This window comes from Heptranchias perlo, chromosome 35 (assembly GCF_035084215.1).
Source record: "Heptranchias perlo isolate sHepPer1 chromosome 35, sHepPer1.hap1, whole genome shotgun sequence".
NCBI lineage: Eukaryota > Metazoa > Chordata > Chondrichthyes > Hexanchiformes > Hexanchidae > Heptranchias > Heptranchias perlo.
In genome coordinates this window covers 9,842,555-9,861,184 of record NC_090359.1, presented here as the reverse complement: position 1 = coordinate 9,861,184, position 18,630 = coordinate 9,842,555, and the positions used below count along the sequence as shown (strand labels likewise).

Sequence of the window (18,630 nt, the reverse complement as noted above, 5' to 3'; positions counted from 1 at the left end):
CTCAACTATTTCGGCTCCACTGGAAATTGAACTTTGTGACATCACCTTGGACGAAAATATAAACCGAGTGGAATTTCCCCTCCCGCTCATTCCTCACTCTGGGGGAATTGGACCCGGTCAGATCTCGGAGCTCAGGTTATGTTAATGTTCAGCTGATGACATCTTCATATTATCTTGTGTTTGGCCTCATTTAATCAGGTTCGTGGGCACTTTCTTCAATCATCCCTTCTCCCTGGAAGGAATGTGGTGCAGCCGTTGCCAAATTTAACAGGAAAAGGAATTATCGCCCCCTTTTCACAGGAGAAGAAACTCACACTGGAGATTCACCTGGAGTAAATTCCCAAATAATGTTCCCGCCCGGCATCGAACCGGGGACCTTTTGCGTGTGTGGTAAATGTGGAAACCGCTGCTCAATATAACGCATCGTGTGGCTTCTCCATTAAACAACATCACTTCTGTCCCACACGAAAAACTCTCAATCCTTCTCTTTCACAAACATTTCACTGATCAAAACTTCACAAGTCACACAGGAAAAAGACTTAATTCCAAAATCATTAAACTCCCGAAGGAGCTGCGGGGACAGACTGAGCGGTGTAACTGAGTCCAGAGATACAGAGAGACACCAGCAGAGGGAGGTAGAGAGCGGTGTAACTGAGTGCAGAGATACAGAGAGACACCAGCAGAGGGAGGTAGAGAGCGGTGTAACTGAGTACAGAGAAATGCAGAGAATCTTCCAACACCAGGTTACAGTCCAACAATTTTATTTGAAAATCACAAGCTTTCGGAGACTTTCTCCTTCGTCAGGTGAGACACCAGCAGAGGGAGGTAGAGAGCGGTGTAACTGAGTACAGAGAAAGAGAGAGACACCAGCAGACTGTGCAGCAAAGCAACCTTTTATCTGAAATCTGAGGCAAGATCTAAACTGCACAGAGGAGAGGAAGCATTACTGTGTATCTAACCCGTGTTGTACCTGCCCTGGGAATGTTTGATTTGACAGTGCAGAGGGAGCTTCATTCTGCATATAACCCGTGCTGTACCTGTCCTGCGAGTGTTTGATGGGGCAGTTCAGAGTGAACTTTCATCAGTCTCTCCACATAACTGAAGTCCCTCATCCCTGGCACCATTCTAGTAAATCTCCTCTGCACCCTCTCTAAGGCCTTGACATCCTTCCCAATGTTTGGTGTCCAGAATTGAACACAATACTCCAGCTGAGGCCCAACCAGTGTTTTATAAAGGTTTAGTATCAATTCCTTGCTTTTGTATTCTGTGCCTCAATTAATAAAGCCAAGGGACCCATTTGCTTTTTTTAACAGCCTTCTCAACTTATCCTGCCAGCTTCAAAGATTTGTGTAACTATACCCCCAGGCCTCTCTATTCCTGCACTCCCTTTTAAATTGCACCATTTAGTTTATATTGTCTCTCCTCATTCTTCCTACCATAATGTATCACTTCACAATTCTCTGTATTAAATTTCATCTGCCATGTTTCTGCCCATTTCACCAGTCTGTCTCTGTCCTCCTGAAGTCTGTTACGATCCTCCACATTGTTTATTACATTTTCGAGTTTCGTGTCATCTGCAAACTTTGAAATTAACCCTGTACTCCCAAGTCCCAGTTATTAATATATATCAAAAAGAGCAGTGGTCCTAATACCGAGCCCTGGGGGACACCACTGTACACTTGCCTCCAGTCTGAAAAACAACCGTTCACCACTACTCTCTGTTTTCTGCTCCTTTGCCAAATTTGTATCCACGCTGCCATTGTCCGTTTAATCCCATGGGCTTCAATTTTGCCAAAAAGTCTATTGTGTGATACTTTATCCTCCCTTAATCTCTCCCTGCATAGAAACTCCCCGACCCATATTCATGGCCACCCCCTCGACCTTGCCATCTCACGTGGCCTCTCGACTACCGATTGTGTCAATCATGGATAAGGCCATCTCTGATCACTTCCTTGTATCCCTCTCCATCCACATCGAATCAAAGAATCATAGAAAGGTTACAGCACGGAAGGAGGCCATTTGGCCCATCGAGTCCATACCGGCTCTATGCAAGATCAATCCAGCTGGTCCCACTCCCCCAATGCACATCACAGAATGAACTCAGGAATCCCACGCCACTTTCTATGAGCGGTAACAGGCTGCGGTTATGGTGCAGACCGGGACCCAGGGCTGAGGCTGTGGTCATCAGTTACTCTGGGAGTGGCACAGTCTGTTTCATGACCAGCCAAGGGTGAGAGTAACTCCAGGGAGTCAGGCTGGTGTTTAGAAGGGTGTGGGTTCCAGCTCCCGTTCCAGGACTGGGACACAGGATCCAGACTGACTGTGTCGTTCTGAGAGGGAGCTGCATCGTGAGAGGTGCTGTCCTTTGAATGAGGTGTTTAATGGGGGTCCCTTCTTTCTGCTCCGAGGTTTTAAATGTCCCGTGGTAATTTGTGAAGAACAGGGAGTTCTCCCGGTGTCCTGGCCAATATTCTTTCCACAACCATCAGCACCCAACAAACAGGCGATCTGCTCAATATCTCATCACTGTTTGTGGGATCTTGCTGTACACAACTTGGCTGCTACGTTCTCTTATAAAACGATAGTGACTGAACTTCTAGTGAAGTGCGTTGGGATGTCCTGAGGATGTGCAAGTTGCCATACAAATGCAAGTTCCTTGTTTCTCACAGTGGGCCGTGTCTCTTTCCTCGTCTCATTGAGACTCTCAGTTAATTGGTCCGTTCTCTCCGCAGATGGGGCCCGACACGCTGAGTGTTTCCAGATTGTTCTGTGCGTGTTTCACTCAGACTCGGGTTTTACAGTAAATGATAAAAGGACTGCAGTCAGACACTTGGCCATGAGCTGCTGAGTGACCTGTCGGGATATTGTTGCTTGTTTCCCTTCAGCTTGTGGGACTGGGTTTTTGGTGCACTGTCCCTTCAAGTGCTGTGGTTTGCCTCATTTCTCAGTGTGATTGTGGTGCGAATTCAGAAGGAGCAGCCACAGTCCGGACTGCAGGCAAATTGGGAGGCTGGGACTAAAAGTTTACTATTCCCACACCGGGAGTCGAACCCGAGCCATCTGGATGAAAACCAGAAATCCTCACCGCTGGACCATATGGGAACTGAAAGACAGACTAGCAGGAAGGGCACTGAGACTACAACCGGAAAGTTAACAGACGATTCAAATGAGGTATTCACAATTATGAAAGGTATTGACAGAGTATGTAAGGAGAAATTGTTTCCAGTGATGGAAGGGTTAAGAACCAGAAGAGAAAGATTTAAGATAATTTGAAAGACAGTCATGGGTGGATGTGACTAAGATTGAGACCATTCATTCAGCTGCCTCTGCCGCTCCCCTCCATTCCCCTAGCCCACCAAATTTCTCTCCTATCTCCCCTCATGCCCTCTCTGAGCTCTCTTGACCATGAGACCCACCTCCTGCTCCCTCAACCCTATTCCCACCAAACTGCTGACCACACAACCTCCCTCCCTGGCCCCATGTTAGCTGACATTGTTAATGGTCTCCTCTGCTCAGGTACGGTCCCCCTCCCCATCAAATCTTCCATCATCACCCTCCTTCATAAAAGACCCACCCTTGACCCCTGTGTCCTTGCAAACTACCACCCCATCTCCCACCTCCCTTTCCTCTCCAAAGTGTTGTCGCCTCCCAAATCCGTGTCCATCTTTCCCACAACACCATGTTTGAATCCCTCCAATCAGGTTTCCATTCCTGCCACAGTACTGAAACGGCCCTTGTCAAAGTCACAAATGACATCTTCTGTGACTGTGTAGAGGGAGATTTAATCTTGATCTAACCCTTGATGCACCTGCCCCCGGAGTGTTTGATGACACAGTGTAGAGGGAGCTTTACTCTGCCATGTACTGTACAGTATCAGTCTGTGATGGATCAGAGCCCTGCTCTTTAATAGAAATCATTCTTTCGATGAGCCACTGAGCCCCTAAAGCAGCCTCCAAGACCCAAAGTCTGATTTCCATCCCACAGTTCCAGCAGTTAGCGAGGGCTGGGCAACGTTAACAGCAGCTCTCTGTTCCTGGTCTGGAGCTGAGGTGTTGTGTATTGTCCCTGACACAGGGACCAGACGGTGAGCTGCTGGCTCCTATTGTTCTGGGATCATTCCCTGCTGCTCTGTTCTCACCTCTTCACTGGGTCTCAGATTATTACCAGCCATCTTCCTGATCAATAAACAATCGCCAGTCTGACCGCGGAGATTTGAAATGTGTGAAACATTTCATGTGTCTCATCCCTCTCCCTGGACACAAATAAATCGGCCATCATGAAATGGTCACAGTCCGTTTCTTGAGCCTTCTCCTTCTTAGAAGAATCTTTTAAACTCCTTGCTAAAGTGACCATTGATCTTAATGTCCTGTTTTGCGGTATGTTCTAGATTGTTCCAGGTCAGCATTGTAATAATTCGGGGTAGTTGAAAAGTGGGATCATTATATTAAATCTCGATATTTATCACAGCCCCGCCCCCCCAAACATTCAAACCACCGTTCAGGAGGAGAACCCCTCTGCTCGCTGACCGACATTGGCTCCCAGTCCACCAACATCTCAAATTTAAAATTCTCATCCTCGTGTTCAAATCCCTCCATGACCTCGCCCCTCCCTATCTCTGTAACCTCCTCCACCCCGACAACCCTCCGAGATCTCTGAGCTCCTCCAATTCAGGCCTCTTGCGCATCCACGATTTTCATCGCTCCACCATTGGCGGCCGTGCCTTCAACCGACTGGGCCCAAAGCTCTGGATTTCCCTCCCTAAACCTCCCGCCTCTCGACCTCTCTCTCCTCCCTTAAGACACTTAAAACCTACCTCACCTGTCCCAATATCTCCTTATGTGGCTCCGTGTCACATTTTGTTTGATAATCGCTCCTGTGAAGCGCCTTGGGACGTTGTCTAACAATGTGAGGCAATGTGTTTTATTCCCGCTGTGTTATCTCTCTGGCGGTTTGCTGATAAATGTTTAACTCGCGTCCTGTTCCCTTTAATGGTCACAAGCAGTAACAGACAGACAGAGCGTGTCTGACCGCCCTGAGATGTGGAAAAGGCATCAGTTTAGGACAAATGCATCAAATCAAATGTTCATCGAGCACCGAGAGAAACAAAAACCAGAGAGAAAGGCAGAAGGAAATAGAGAAATAAAAGCTAAATACAGACATCCTTGATGTCACTCTATTCCATCCCCAACCGTTCAGTGTCGGGTAAAAATGTCAGTGCAAATAAATGTTCGAGAATCGGCCCAAAGAAGAAACAAAATAACCCAAAACTGCCGAAACCCGGGATCGAACTTTAGATCTTCAGTCTGACGCTCTCCCAACTGAGCTATTTCGGCCCCACATCAAACACACCTTTGGGTCATCCTCTTGGAATGAAATCTAACCCCGGGTGGAATTGCCCCTCCCGCTCATTCCTCACTTCGGGAGAATGAGACCGACCATCAAGGAGAGATTTTCTGATCCTGTCGTTGAATCTCATTTATATTAAACATTCCTTGAACTCTCTGCCGGGGGGATTCAGAGCTGGGGTTCGCCATGAACCAGCTTCCCCTCAATTCCCAGCTTTATCAGTGAATCGACCAACAAACGCTCGACAGAGCTCAGGTTATATTAATAATAAAAACAGAAAATGCGGGAAACACTCAGCAGGTCAGGCAGCATCTGTGGAGAGAGAAACATCCTTTCAGGTCGATGACCTTTCATCAGAACTCTCTCCACAGATGCTGCCTGACCTGCTGAGTATTTCCAGCATTTTCTGTTTTTATTTCAGATTTCCAGCATCTGCAGTATTTTGCTTTTGTTTTACAGCTTGTATTAATGTTCTGCTGATGATATCTTAATATTATCTTGTTTTTGGCATTTTTAATCAGGTTCATGGACAAATTCTTCCATCATCCCTTCTCCCACATCGCTTCTCTCTCTCATTCATTCTTTTCTCCTTTCAATCCAGAAGAGGGCGGGAATCAGATCTCACCCCCCGAACCCTCCGCACACAGACCCCCGTCTACCACTCTGTGTGATCCAAGAGAAAATTCAATACATTACACTCTGTATAAACACAGAAAGCTGACACACCAGGGGAGATCGCACGGTGTTGGACACGGAGTGAAATAAACTGAAGTGTTTATAAAAAGTTACAGATCACAACAGGCGTCTCTGTCTCTCTCCGCCATCCTGGCCTGTCCTGCGTTATCCGTTCTCACCCAATGTGTTGCTGTTAATTTTATGGAAGTGCATGAAGGGATACTTGACCATATTAACTCTTTATTAACTCACATGATAGGATTAGCCACAAACACAAAGTAAGCACAATTGTGTAATTGCGTTTGAGCCTTGGTATGTTGATAATTAGGCCTAGCACAGCCTGGCCTTCCTTGAGATAAGGACAGAATATAATAATAATAGAGCTGATGAATGGCCATGAAGCCTTGAGACTGGCTCCAGCCTTACTGATAACAAGGAACAGGAATGTAGAGAGAAAGAAAATAGCTGACATCTGCTCAGGCCGACGTGATGGCTCTGGATGTTCGGGGGCTGGCTCACTACTTGATTGACCAACTACCTGAGCCAATAAAGAATGTACGTGTACGCCCATATTCTGTAACAGGTGGGCGTTGCCTAATGAATTGTATAAACATGAGCTGTTTCATTGACTCGGCGAAGTTGCACCCTCAACCATTGTTTGAGGTGCACTTCCACTTGTATACAAATTGGGGTTCAATAAAGTTTCTCCTTGTACTACTTGTTTGGGTGTTAATGCATTTGCATAGTGTTAAGTTTCGACAGTTTTCATCAACATCTTTGAATGTGGCAGCACAAGTTGGTGAAGCCGTTAAAACAGCATCCGGTTCCTTGGCTGAATAATAGAGAAATAGAACACAAAAGCAAGGAAGTTATGTTAAACGTTTATAAATCATTGTTCAGGCCTCATCTGAAGTATTGTGTCCAATTCTGGGCACTATAATTTATTAAGGAGGTCAAGGTCTTGGAGAGGATGGAGAGGAGATTTCCCAGAATTATACCAGGGGTGGGGTTTAGTTGTGTGGAGAGACTCGAGAACCTGGGATTGTTCTGCTTCGAGCAATGAAGGTTAAGGGTAGAAGTAATCCACGTGTTCAAAATTAAGAGGGGTTTTGATCGAGTCAATAAGGAGAAACTTCACCCACTGGCGGGAGGGTCGGCAACCAACGGACGCAGATTTAAGATAATTGGCAAAAGAACGAGAAGGGAAATACGGAGATTTTTTTTTACACAGCGAATTGTTCTGATCTGGAACGCACTGCCTTAAAGGATGGTGGAGCTCGATTCAATCGTAACTTGAAAAGGAGAATTGGATAAATACTTGAGTATCTCCCCACAGATACTACCTGACCTGCTGAGTGTTGCCAGCAGTTTCTGGGTTTATTTTTGAGCTTTCACTATCGCAGTTTTCCTGACAACCTGCAACTTGCCTCAAGGGCGCAGCTTCATGCACAACTTTCTTGTGCTCTTCTCACACACAAGGTCACACTACTTTTGACACACGCGCTTTAAAATCTGCCGTTTCCACACACAGCGTCCTGCGGCACGAGAATTTGAAAGACCTTTCGCTCATGGCCTGTAGTCGCTCCTTTTTCCCCACAGGCGCTCTTTACATTTATCCTCTACTCGATTCAATCGCACGTTTCAACAGAACTATTAAGATCAAGGCGGAACACTTCCGATCTTACTGCACCGCCCCAACTTGCCAAATGTGCACCTTTCAACCGCCATTCGCAGCTCTCACGCACATCAACTGCTGAGAGAAAAGAGCCAACAAGCATCAAAACAAAAACCAGTTCTTCAGTTACCATCCCCTGGATCACAAGATTCCCCAAGTAAATTTCGTGAACAATCGGGCGGCTGTCTTTCCAGAGACCAGCCCTGCTTTCGTCGTGTTTGTCTGTCGAGCGGTCACGCAGATCGAAATGTATCGACTGATTTCAAGGCACAAATGAACATTGGTGCGAATGGGACATGTGCCCAATAGAAACAGCGGTCGTAGCAGAGCAAAATTAAAGGAGTGAGATCGTGAATGTGAATGTTAGAGTCGGCAATGCCGCAGGAAAGTGTCCATGAAATGGAAGGAGGAAAGGAAAGGCGGCCTCTTGACTGTGGAAGGAAGAAAAAGCTGGGAGAAGAGGCGGGTTTGAACTGTGGAACATCAAGTACAGGCATGTGCGAGAGGTGGGATTTGACGGAATTGAAAGGTTTCACCAAAACATTTTCCTTTCATGTTCTAAAGATTGATTTCTTGCTGCATCCTCTCAGCATATGTGGCAAAGGAAAAAATCGGTAAATGAAACTCTGTGGAGACTCGGATTCGCTCCGATGTTACTGCGACCACAACGCAGAGTGTTAACCACAAAACGATCACGACGCAGCACATGAGGTGTGGCAGTTGTGCCCCAACAACATTAATGGCACGCATGACACTGCTGAGAAAAGAAAGATTTTGGTGATGAGGCTAAAATGTTCAACAGCTCAGATTATGGCAGCGCAGAGACTGGAGCCTAAATCCAGCGCCTTGGACCGCTCGGCCACGCTAGCGCTTCACAAGAGTGTTGTCCAGAATCTCGGAACTGGTGATTGAAAAGCGGCTTTCCGACTCTGACCTTTGAGTCCAAGATTTTTGCCTTGAAAGAATCAAATAAAAGGGCTTTCTTTGCACTGTTCTTGCGACCAGGTGGCTGAGTGGTTGAGGTGATGGACTGCTAATCCATTGAGCTTTGCCAGCATGGTTTTGTATCCCAGCCGCGCCATTACTGCCTTTTTTAATCGTTCATGGGATGTGGGCGTCGCTGGCGAGGCCACCATTTATTGCCCATCCCTAATTGCCCTTGAGAAGGTGGTGGTGAGCCGCCTTCTTGAACTGTTGCAGTCCATGTGGTGAAGGTTCTCCCACAGTGCTGTTAGGTAGGGAGTTCCAGGATTTTGACCCAGCGACGATGAAGGAACGGTGATATATTTCCAAGTCGGGATGGTGTGTGACTTGGAGGGGAACGTGCAGGTGGTGTTGTTCCCATGTGCCTGCTGCCCTTGTCCTTCTAGGTGGTAGAGGTCGTGGGTTTGGGAGGTGCTGTCGAAGAAGCCTTGGCGAGTTGCTGCAGTGCATTCTGTGGATGGTACACACTGCAGCCACAGTGCGCCGGTGGTGAAGGGAGTGAATGTTTAGGGTGGTGGATGGGGTGCCGAACAAGTGGGCTACTTTGTCCTGGATGGTGTCGAGCTTCTTGAGTGTTGTTGGAGCTGCACTCATCCAGGCAAGTGGAGAGTATTCTATCACACTCCTGACTTGTGCCTTGTAGATGGTGGAAAGGCTTTGGGGAGTCCGGAGGTGGGTCACTCACCACAGAATACCCAGCTTCTGGCCTACTCGTGTAGCCACAGTATTTATATGGCTGGTCCTTTTAAGTTTCTGGTCAATGGTGACACCCAGGATGTTGATGATGGGGGATTCGGCGATGGTAGTGCCGTTGAATGTCAAGGGGAGGTGGTCAGACTCTCTCTTGTTGGAGATTGTCATTGCCTGGCAATTATCTGGCATGAATGTTACTTGCCACTTATGAGCCCAAGCCTGGATATTGTCCAGGTCTTGCTGCATGTGGGCACGGACTGCTTCTTATCTGTGGGGTTGCGAATGGAACTGAACACTGCGCAATCATCAGCAAACATCCCCATTTCTGACCTTATGATGGGGGAAAGGTCATTGATGAAGCAGCTGAAGATGGTTGGGCCAAAGACACTGCCCTGAGGAACTCCTGCAGCAATGTCCTGGGGCTGAGATGATTGGCCTCCAACAACCACTACCATCTTCTTTTGTGCTCCTTCTGACTCCAGCCACTGGAGAGTTTTCCACTGAAGCGGCAGCTGAACGGATGGTCTCAATCTTTGTGACAAAATAGTCCAGGAGCTCCTCGCAAATTTTGTGGTGAGGGTGGAGGAGCCAGGGGGTGCAAGAAGTCGGTTTGTGGTCGAGAAGAGATACTGGGGGTATCTTTGGATTCCTGGATAATCCTGGAATAATGAGCAGTTTTCTGTCTCTCTCTGTTTCGGGCTGGTGAATTAGCCCGGGTCTGTTCACAGGGCGATTCTGCGTTTTATTTCTTCCTCATTATTGTGGTTCTGATATCGAGGTGAGGATTTTAAAATCTGCTCGGAGATCAGTGAAATTAAATCGTAGAAAGTGAAAAAGTCCGAGTCAGTTTTTCACTGTATTTTCTTCATTCGATGTTGCTGATAAATGAAAGTGAAGCTTCTAAAGGCAGACCTTCCCGTCGGGGAATTGACCCCAGTCTCCAGGGTGATGGACACTGATACTCACCACGATACTAACGAGGAACTGGTGCCGGAAGGGGATGTACGTTCAGCACAGATGCTTCACGTTTCAGTAAATCTGTTTGAGCTATTCTTTTGGTGACAGTTTGTTGAACTTTCCACGGACCACTGTTGAAAGAAGAATTACCGACCACTTTTCCATCTCATGTTGGATCATGATGTGGGGAGTGCGGGAGAGAGTGAGACAGAGAAAGACCGACTCAAGAAAACAAAGAAAATATGAGGCACATACACAGACAGATAGACACAGACACGCATACACATGGAGTGACTCAGAAATATGGAGAGACAGAACATGGATAATTTGGCTGATTTTTGTTCTATTTCTGTGGTAGATTTCGTGAAATCTCACAGATCAATGAGCATAAAACTCGAGGTGTTCAATGCTGTGGAATTTTAATTCACTTCAGAATTATTAATTCCACAAGAAACTTGTTGAATTTTGAAACGCAGAGATGAACACGTTGATAAATGACGGGATCTGAAGTCTCTCAGATTCGAACCTGTGCGAGGGAAATGAATGAAATTTTAATCTGTCACCTTAACCACGAGTCAGTTAAAATCACAATCGCTCTGCATCCAGTCCCCAAACAGTCTCTGTTCAATAATATTCTGAAAGCGACAATCAGCTGTTTATTTTTCTCTGTAGTTTTTTTTAGGAAGAAGCTCGGCGAAGACATAAAATTAAAAGTTGGCGTCTTATAAATGCTCACCACGATAAGAGAGAGAAAGAACGAAAGAAAGACAGAGTCAGTTGTTCGTTGTCTAACAAAGAGAAGGAAATGTAAAAGGTTCTCTCAACAGTGGCCCGTGGAAAATTAAACAAACTGTCATCAAATAAATCGTTGAAGAAATTCACTGACACATTTTTAACACCATCTGGGGTGAGTGTAGAATCAATGCAGTAATTCCTCGTTGGTATCGTGGTGAGTATCCTCTCCTGTCACGCCGGGGTTCAATTCCCCGACGAAGAGGTTAAATTTTCGCCGCCTGTCAAAGTTTTTATCTGCAATATTGGATGTGGAAAATGCAGTGTAAAACTGACTCGGAGATTTTAATCTGTCACCTGAACCACGAGTAAGTCAAAATCACAATTGCTCTGCATCCAGTCCTCAAATAGTCTCCGTACATTAATATTCTGAAAGTGACAATCACCTGTTTTTTTTCTCTGTAGTTTTTTTTTAGGAAGAAGCTCGGCGAAGACATAAAATTAAAAGTTGGCGTCTGATAAATGCTTCCTCCCCGTCGGGGAATTAAACCCCGGACTGAGGCGGGGCAACTCACCACGAGAAGAGAGAAAGAAAGAACGAAAGAAAGACAGAGTCAGTTTTCGTTGTCCAACAAAGAGATGGAAATGTAAAAGGTTCTTTCAAGAGTGGCCCGTGGAAAATGAAACAAACTGTCATCAAATAAATAGTTAAAAGAAATGCACTGACACATGAAGCATGTCTAACACCATCTGGGATGAGTGCACGGTGGGTGCAGCAGTTCCTCGTTGGTATAGTGGTGAGTATCTCCGCCTGTCACGCGGGAGACCTGGGTTCAATTTCCCGACGGGGGGAATAAACTTCCGCCGCCTTTCGAAGCTTTTCTCTCATTCATTTCCAATATTGGATGCGGAATGGACAGTGTCAAACTGATTCGGAGTGTCCCACTTTCCCCAATTTAATTTCACTGATATTCCAGCGGTTTTAAAATCTGCTCTCAGCTTCACTCTTCACCTCGATGTTCGACTGGTTTCTGTGATGGTGGGGATTTCGGGAGGAGGCCGAGATGGATCATCCACTCGGCACTTCTGGCTGAAGACTGTTTCTAAAACTTTGCACTCACGTGCTGGGCTTTACCATCATTGAGGATGGGGATGTTCAGAGAGCCTCTTCCCGTTAGTTGTTTAATTATCCACCATCATTCACAAATGGGTGTGGCAGGACTGTAGAGCTTTGATCTGATCCGTTGTTTGTGGGATCGCTAAGCTCTCTCAACAGCATGCTGCTTCCACTGTTTGTCAAGTAGTCCTGTGTTACTTTCAGGTTATTGGTGTGTTTATGTAGCTAGGAATGTGTGTGTTTGTGTATGTGTGAATATGACTATGTCTGTCTCACTTGTTATATGCGTTTCTGAGTGTCTCTCTCTTTCTTTCTATCTGTCACTTTTAACCTGCTCCCCAAATAATTTTTCTTTGGACCTTGACGAACAAAGAGATAGAAAGTAAGTCTTCTGACAACAGTGGCATGTGGAAAGTTAATCAAATTGTCATCAAAGAAGTAGTTAAAATAGATTCACTGAAACATGCATCCTTTTCATTGCTGTATGTGAGATCTTTCATGTCTGCGCCTGTTCCGAGACCTGTCTCTCTCTGTTTCGGGCTGGTGACAGCGCGATTCTGCGTTTTATTTCTTGCCCATTATTGTGGTTCTCACATCGAGCTGAAGCGTGAGGCAGAGAGCAGATATTTAAAATCGCTGTGAAATCAATTTGTGGAAGTGGGAAAGGCCGAGTCAGTTTTTCATTGTATTTTCAACATCCAATATTGCAGATAAATGAAAGTGAAGCTTCGAAAGCAGCAATAACCTCCTCGTCGGGGAATTGAACCCCGGTGTCCCGCGTGACAGGCGGGGATACTCACCACTATACTGACGAGGAATTCAAGCAGATATTTGCCGTATATTCACCACAGATGCTTCACTTTTCAGTGAATCTGTTTGAACTGTTCATTTGATGACAGTTTGTTTCACTTTCCACGAACCACTGTTGAAAGAAAAATTACCGACCACTTTTGCATCACATGTTGGATCATGATGTGGGTAACGCGGGAGAGAGTGAGACAGAAAGAGACAGATCTTCTCAGGAAAATATAGAAAATATGAGGCACATACACAGACAGACAGACAGACACACAGAAACAGACACACATGCACATGGATTGACTCAGAAATACTGAGAGTCAGAATATGGATAATTTGGCTGATTTTTGTTCTATTTCTGTCGTAGATTTCGTGAAATCTTGCAGATCAATTAAAATGAGCATAAAACTCGAGGTACTCAATGCTGTGGAATTTTAATTCACTTAAGAATTATTAATTCTACAAGAAACTTGTTGAATTTTGAAACGCAGAGATGAAACAGGTTGATGAATGACGGGATCTGAAGTCTGTCAGATTTGAACCAATGAATGAATTTCTAATCTGTCACCTTAATCACCAGTGAGTAAAAATCACAATTGCTCTGCATCCAGTCCTCAAATAGTCTCCGTACAATAATATTCTGAAAGTGACAATCACCTGTTTCTTTGCTCTGCAGTTTTTGTTCAGGAAGAAGCTCGGCGAAGACATAAAATTAAAAGTTGGCGTCTGATAAATGCTTCCTCCCCGTCGGGGAATTAAACCCCTGACGAAGGCGGGGCAACTCACCACGATAAGAGAGAAAGAAAGAACGAAAGAAAGACAGAGTCAGTTGTCGTTGTCTAACAAAGAGAAGGAAATGTAAAAGGTTCTTTCAAGAGTGGCCCGTGGAAAATGAAACAAACTATCATCAAATAAATAGTTAAAAGAAATGCACTGATACATGAAGCATGTCTAACGCCATCTGGGATGAGTGCACGGTCAATGTAGCAGCTCCTCGTTCGTATCGTGGTGAGTATCCCGGCCTGTCATGTGGGAGACCGGGGTTCAATTCCCCGACGAGGAGATTAAATTTTCGCCGCCTTCAAAAGCTTTTATCTCCAATATTGGATGCGGAATATACAGTGAAAAACTGACTCGGAGTTTCCCACTTTCCCCAATTTAATTTCACTGATTTTCCAGCGGTTTTAAAATCTGCTCTCAGCGTCACTCTTCACCTCGATGTTCGACTGGCTTCTGTGATGGTGGGGATTTCGGGAGGAGGCCGAGATGGATCATCCACTCGGCACTTCTGGCTGAAGACGGTTTCTAAAACTTTGCACTCACGTGCTGGGCTTTACCATCATTGAGGATGGGGATGTTCATAGAGCCTCTTCCCGTTAGTTGTTTAATTATCCACCATCATTCAAAAATGGGTGTGGCAGGACTGCAGAGCTTTGATCTGATCCGTTGTTTGTGGGATCGCTAAGCTCTCTCAACAGCATGCTGCTTCCACTGTTTGTCAAGTAGTCCTGTGTTACTTTCAGGTTATTGGTGTGTTTATGTAGCTAGGAATGTGTGTGTTTGTGTATGTGTGAATATGACTATGTCTGTCTCACTTGTTATATGCGTTTCTGAGTGTCTCTCTCTTTCTTTCTATCTGTCACTTTTTCCCTGCTCCCCAAATAATTTTTCTCTGGACCTTGACTAATAAAGAGATAGAAAGTAAGTCTTCTTTCAACAGTGGCATGTGGAAAGTTAAACAAATTGTCATCAAAGAAGTCGTTAAAATAGATTCACTGAAACGTGCATCCTTTTCATTGCTGTATGTAAGATCTTTCATGTCTGCGCCTGTTCCGAGACCTGTCTCTCTCTGTTTCGGGCTGGTGACAGCGCGATTCTGCGTTTTATTTCTTGCCCATCATTGTGGTTCTCACATCGAGCTGAAGCGTGAGGCAGAGAGCAGATATTTAAAATCGCTGTGAAATCAAATTGCAGAAGTGGGAAAGGCCGAGTCAGTTTTTCATTGTATTTTCAACATCCAATATTTCAGATAAATGAAAGTGAAGCTTCGAAAGCAGCAATAACCTCCTCGTCGGGGAATTGAACCCCGGTCTCCCGCGTGACAGGCGAGGATACTCACCACTATACTAACGAGGAATTGGTACAGACATTTACCGTATATTCACCAAAGATGCTTCACTTTTCAGTGAATCTGTTTGAACTGTTCATTTGATGACAGTTTGTTTCACTTTCCACGAACCACTGTTGAAAGAAAAATTACCGACCACTTTTGCATCACATGTTGGATCATGATGTGGGTAACGCGGGAGAGAGTGAGACAGAAAGAGACAGATCTTCTCAGGAAAATATAGAAAATATGAGGCACATACACAGACAGACAGACAGACACACAGAAACAGACACACATGCACATGGATTGACTCAGAAATACTGAGAGTCAGAATATGGATAATTTGGCTGATTTTTGTTCTATTTCTGTCGTAGATTTCGTGAAATCTTGCAGATCAATTAAAATGAGCATAAAACTCGAGGTACTCAATGCTGTGGAATTTTAATTCACTTAAGAATTATTAATTCTACAAGAAACTTGTTGAATTTTGAAACGCAGAGATGAAACAGGTTGATGAATGACGGGATCTGAAGTCTGTCAGATTTGAACCAATGAATGAATTTCTAATCTGTCACCTTAATCACCAGTTTGTAAAAATCACAATTGCTCTGCATCCAGTCCTCAAATAGTCTCCGTACAATAATATTCTGAAAGTGACAATCACCTGTTTTGTTGCTCTGCAGTTTTTGTTCAGGAAGAAGCTCGGCGAAGACATAAAATTAAAAGTTGGCGTCTGATAAATGCTTCCTCCCCGTCGGGGAATGAAACCCCGGACTAAGGCGGGGCAACTCACCACGATAAGAGAGAAAGAAAGAACGAAAGAAAGACAGAGTCAGTTGTCGTTGTCTAACAAAGAGAAGGAAATGTAAAAGGTTCTTTCAAGAGTGGCCCGTGGAAAATGAAACAAACTATCATCAAATAAATAGTTCAAAGAAATGCACTGATACATGAAGCATGTCTAACGCCATCTGGGATGAGTGCACGGTCAATGTAGCAGCTCCTCGTTAGTATAGTGGTGAGTATCCCCGCCTGTCACGCGGGAGACCGGGGTTCAATTCCCCGACGAGGAGATTAAATTTTCGCCGCCTTCAAAAGCTTTTATCTCCAATATTGGATGCGGAATATACAGTGAAAAACTGACTCGGAGTTTCCCACTTTCCCCAATTTAATTTCACTGATTTTCCAGCGGTTTTAAAATCTGCTCTCAGCGTCACTCTTCACCTCGATGTTCGACTGGCTTCTGTGATGGTGGGGATTTCGGGAGGAGGCCGAGATGGATCATCCACTCGGCACTTCTGGCTGAAGACGGTTTCTAAAACTTTGCACTCACGTGCTGGGCTTTACCATCATTGAGGATGGGGATGTTCATAGAGCCTCTTCCCGTTAGTTGTTTAATTATCCACCATCATTCAAAAATGGGTGTGGCAGGACTGCAGAGCTTTGATCTGATCCGTTGTTTGTGGGATCGCTAAGCTCTCTCAACAGCATGCTGCTTCCACTGTTTGTCAAGTAGTCCTGTGTTACTTTCAGGTTATTGGTGTGTTTATGTAGCTAGGAATGTGTGTGTTTGTGTATGTGTGAATATGACTATGTCTGTCTCACTTGTTATATGCGTTTCTGAGTGTCTCTCTCTTTCTTTCTATCTGTCACTTTTTCCCTGCTCCCCAAATAATTTTTCTCTGGACCTTGACTAATAAAGAGATAGAAAGTAAGTCTTCTTTCAACAGTGGCATGTGGAAAGTTAAACAAATTGTCATCAAAGAAGTCGTTAAAATAGATTCACTGAAACGTGCATCCTTTTCATTGCTGTATGTAAGATCTTTCATGTCTGCGCCTGTTCCGAGACCTGTCTCTCTCTGTTTCGGGCTGGTGACAGCGCGATTCTGCGTTTTATTTCTTGCCCATCATTGTGGTTCTCACATCGAGCTGAAGCGTGAGGCAGAGAGCAGATATTTAAAATCGCTGTGAAATCAAATTGCAGAAGTGGGAAAGGCCGAGTCAGTTTTTCATTGTATTTTCAACATCCAATATTTCAGATAAATGAAAGTGAAGCTTCGAAAGCAGCAATAACCTCCTCGTCGGGGAATTGAACCCCGGTCTCCCGCGTGACAGGCGGGGATACTCACCACTATACTAACGAGGAATTGGTACAGACATTTACCGTATATTCACCAAAGATGCTTCACTTTTCAGTGAATCTGTTTGAACTGTTCATTTGATGACAGTTTGTTTCACTTTCCACGAACCACTGTTGAAAGAAAAATTACCGACCACTTTTGCATCACATGTTGGATCATGATGTGGGTAACGCGGGAGAGAGTGAGACAGAAAGAGACAGATCTTCTCAGGAAAATATAGAAAATATGAGGCACATACACAGACAGACAGACAGACACACAGAAACAGACACACATGCACATGGATTGACTCAGAAATACTGAGAGTCAGAATATGGATAATTTGGCTGATTTTTGTTCTATTTCTGTCGTAGATTTCGTGAAATCTTGCAGATCAATTAAAATGAGCATAAAACTCGAGGTACTCAATGCTGTGGAATTTTAATTCACTTAAGAATTATTAATTCTACAAGAAACTTGTTGAATTTTGAAACGCAGAGATGAAACAGGTTGATGAATGACGGGATCTGAAGTCTGTCAGATTTGAACCAATGAATGAATTTCTAATCTGTCACCTTAATCACCAGTTTGTAAAAATCACAATTGCTCTGCATCCAGTCCTCAAATAGTCTCCGTACAATAATATTCTGAAAGTGACAATCACCTGTTTTGTTGCTCTGCAGTTTTTGTTCAGGAAGAAGCTCGGCGAAGACATAAAATTAAAAGTTGGCGTCTGATAAATGCTTCCTCCCCGTCGGGGAATGAAACCCCGGACTAAGGCGGGGCAACTCACCACGATAAGAGAGAAAGAAAGAACGAAAGAAAGACAGAGTCAGTTGTCGTTGTCTAACAAAGAGAAGGAAATGTAAAAGGTTCTTTCAAGAGTGGCCCGTGGAAAATGAAACAAACTATCATCAAATAAATAGTTCAAAGAAATGCACTGATACATGAAGCATGTCTAACGCCATCTGGGATGAGTGCACGGTCAATGTAGCAGCTCCTCGTTAGTATAGTGGTGAGTATCCCCGCCTGTCACGCGGGAGACCGGGGTTCAATTCCCCGACGAGGAGATTAAATTTTCGCCGCCTTCAAAAGCTTTTATCTCCAATATTGGATGCGGAATATACAGTGAAAAACTGACTCGGAGTTTCCCACTTTCCCCAATTTAATTTCACTGATTTTCCAGCGGTTTTAAAATCTGCTCTCAGCGTCACTCTTCACCTCGATGTTCGACTGGCTTCTGTGATGGTGGGGATTTCGGGAGGAGGCCGAGATGGATCATCCACTCGGCACTTCTGGCTGAAGACGGTTTCTAAAACTTTGCACTCACGTGCTGGGCTTTACCATCATTGAGGATGGGGATGTTCATAGAGCCTCTTCCCGTTAGTTGTTTAATTATCCACCATCATTCAAAAATGGGTGTGGC

At 44.8% G+C, this 18,630-nt stretch overlaps 5 non-coding genes across 5 annotated transcripts; 2 read left to right on the top strand and 3 right to left on the bottom strand.

Moving 5' to 3' along the window:
- Positions 1–3,030: 3,030 nt before the first annotated feature.
- On the bottom strand, positions 3,031–3,102 carry trnae-uuc (transfer RNA glutamic acid (anticodon UUC)). Its single transcript has one exon. It is a non-coding gene; the product is annotated as a tRNA-Glu (tRNA).
- An 11,939-nt stretch (positions 3,103–15,041) lies between these two features.
- trnad-guc (transfer RNA aspartic acid (anticodon GUC)) lies at positions 15,042–15,113 on the bottom strand. Its single transcript has one exon. It is a non-coding gene; the product is annotated as a tRNA-Asp (tRNA).
- Positions 15,114–16,085: 972 nt separating this feature from the next.
- On the top strand, positions 16,086–16,157 carry trnad-guc (transfer RNA aspartic acid (anticodon GUC)). Its single transcript has one exon. It is a non-coding gene; the product is annotated as a tRNA-Asp (tRNA).
- Positions 16,158–17,158: 1,001 nt separating this feature from the next.
- Positions 17,159–17,230, bottom strand: trnad-guc (transfer RNA aspartic acid (anticodon GUC)). Its single transcript has one exon. It is a non-coding gene; the product is annotated as a tRNA-Asp (tRNA).
- A 972-nt stretch (positions 17,231–18,202) lies between these two features.
- On the top strand, positions 18,203–18,274 carry trnad-guc (transfer RNA aspartic acid (anticodon GUC)). The gene has a single exon. It is a non-coding gene; the product is annotated as a tRNA-Asp (tRNA).
- The last annotated feature ends 356 nt before the right edge of the window (positions 18,275–18,630 follow it).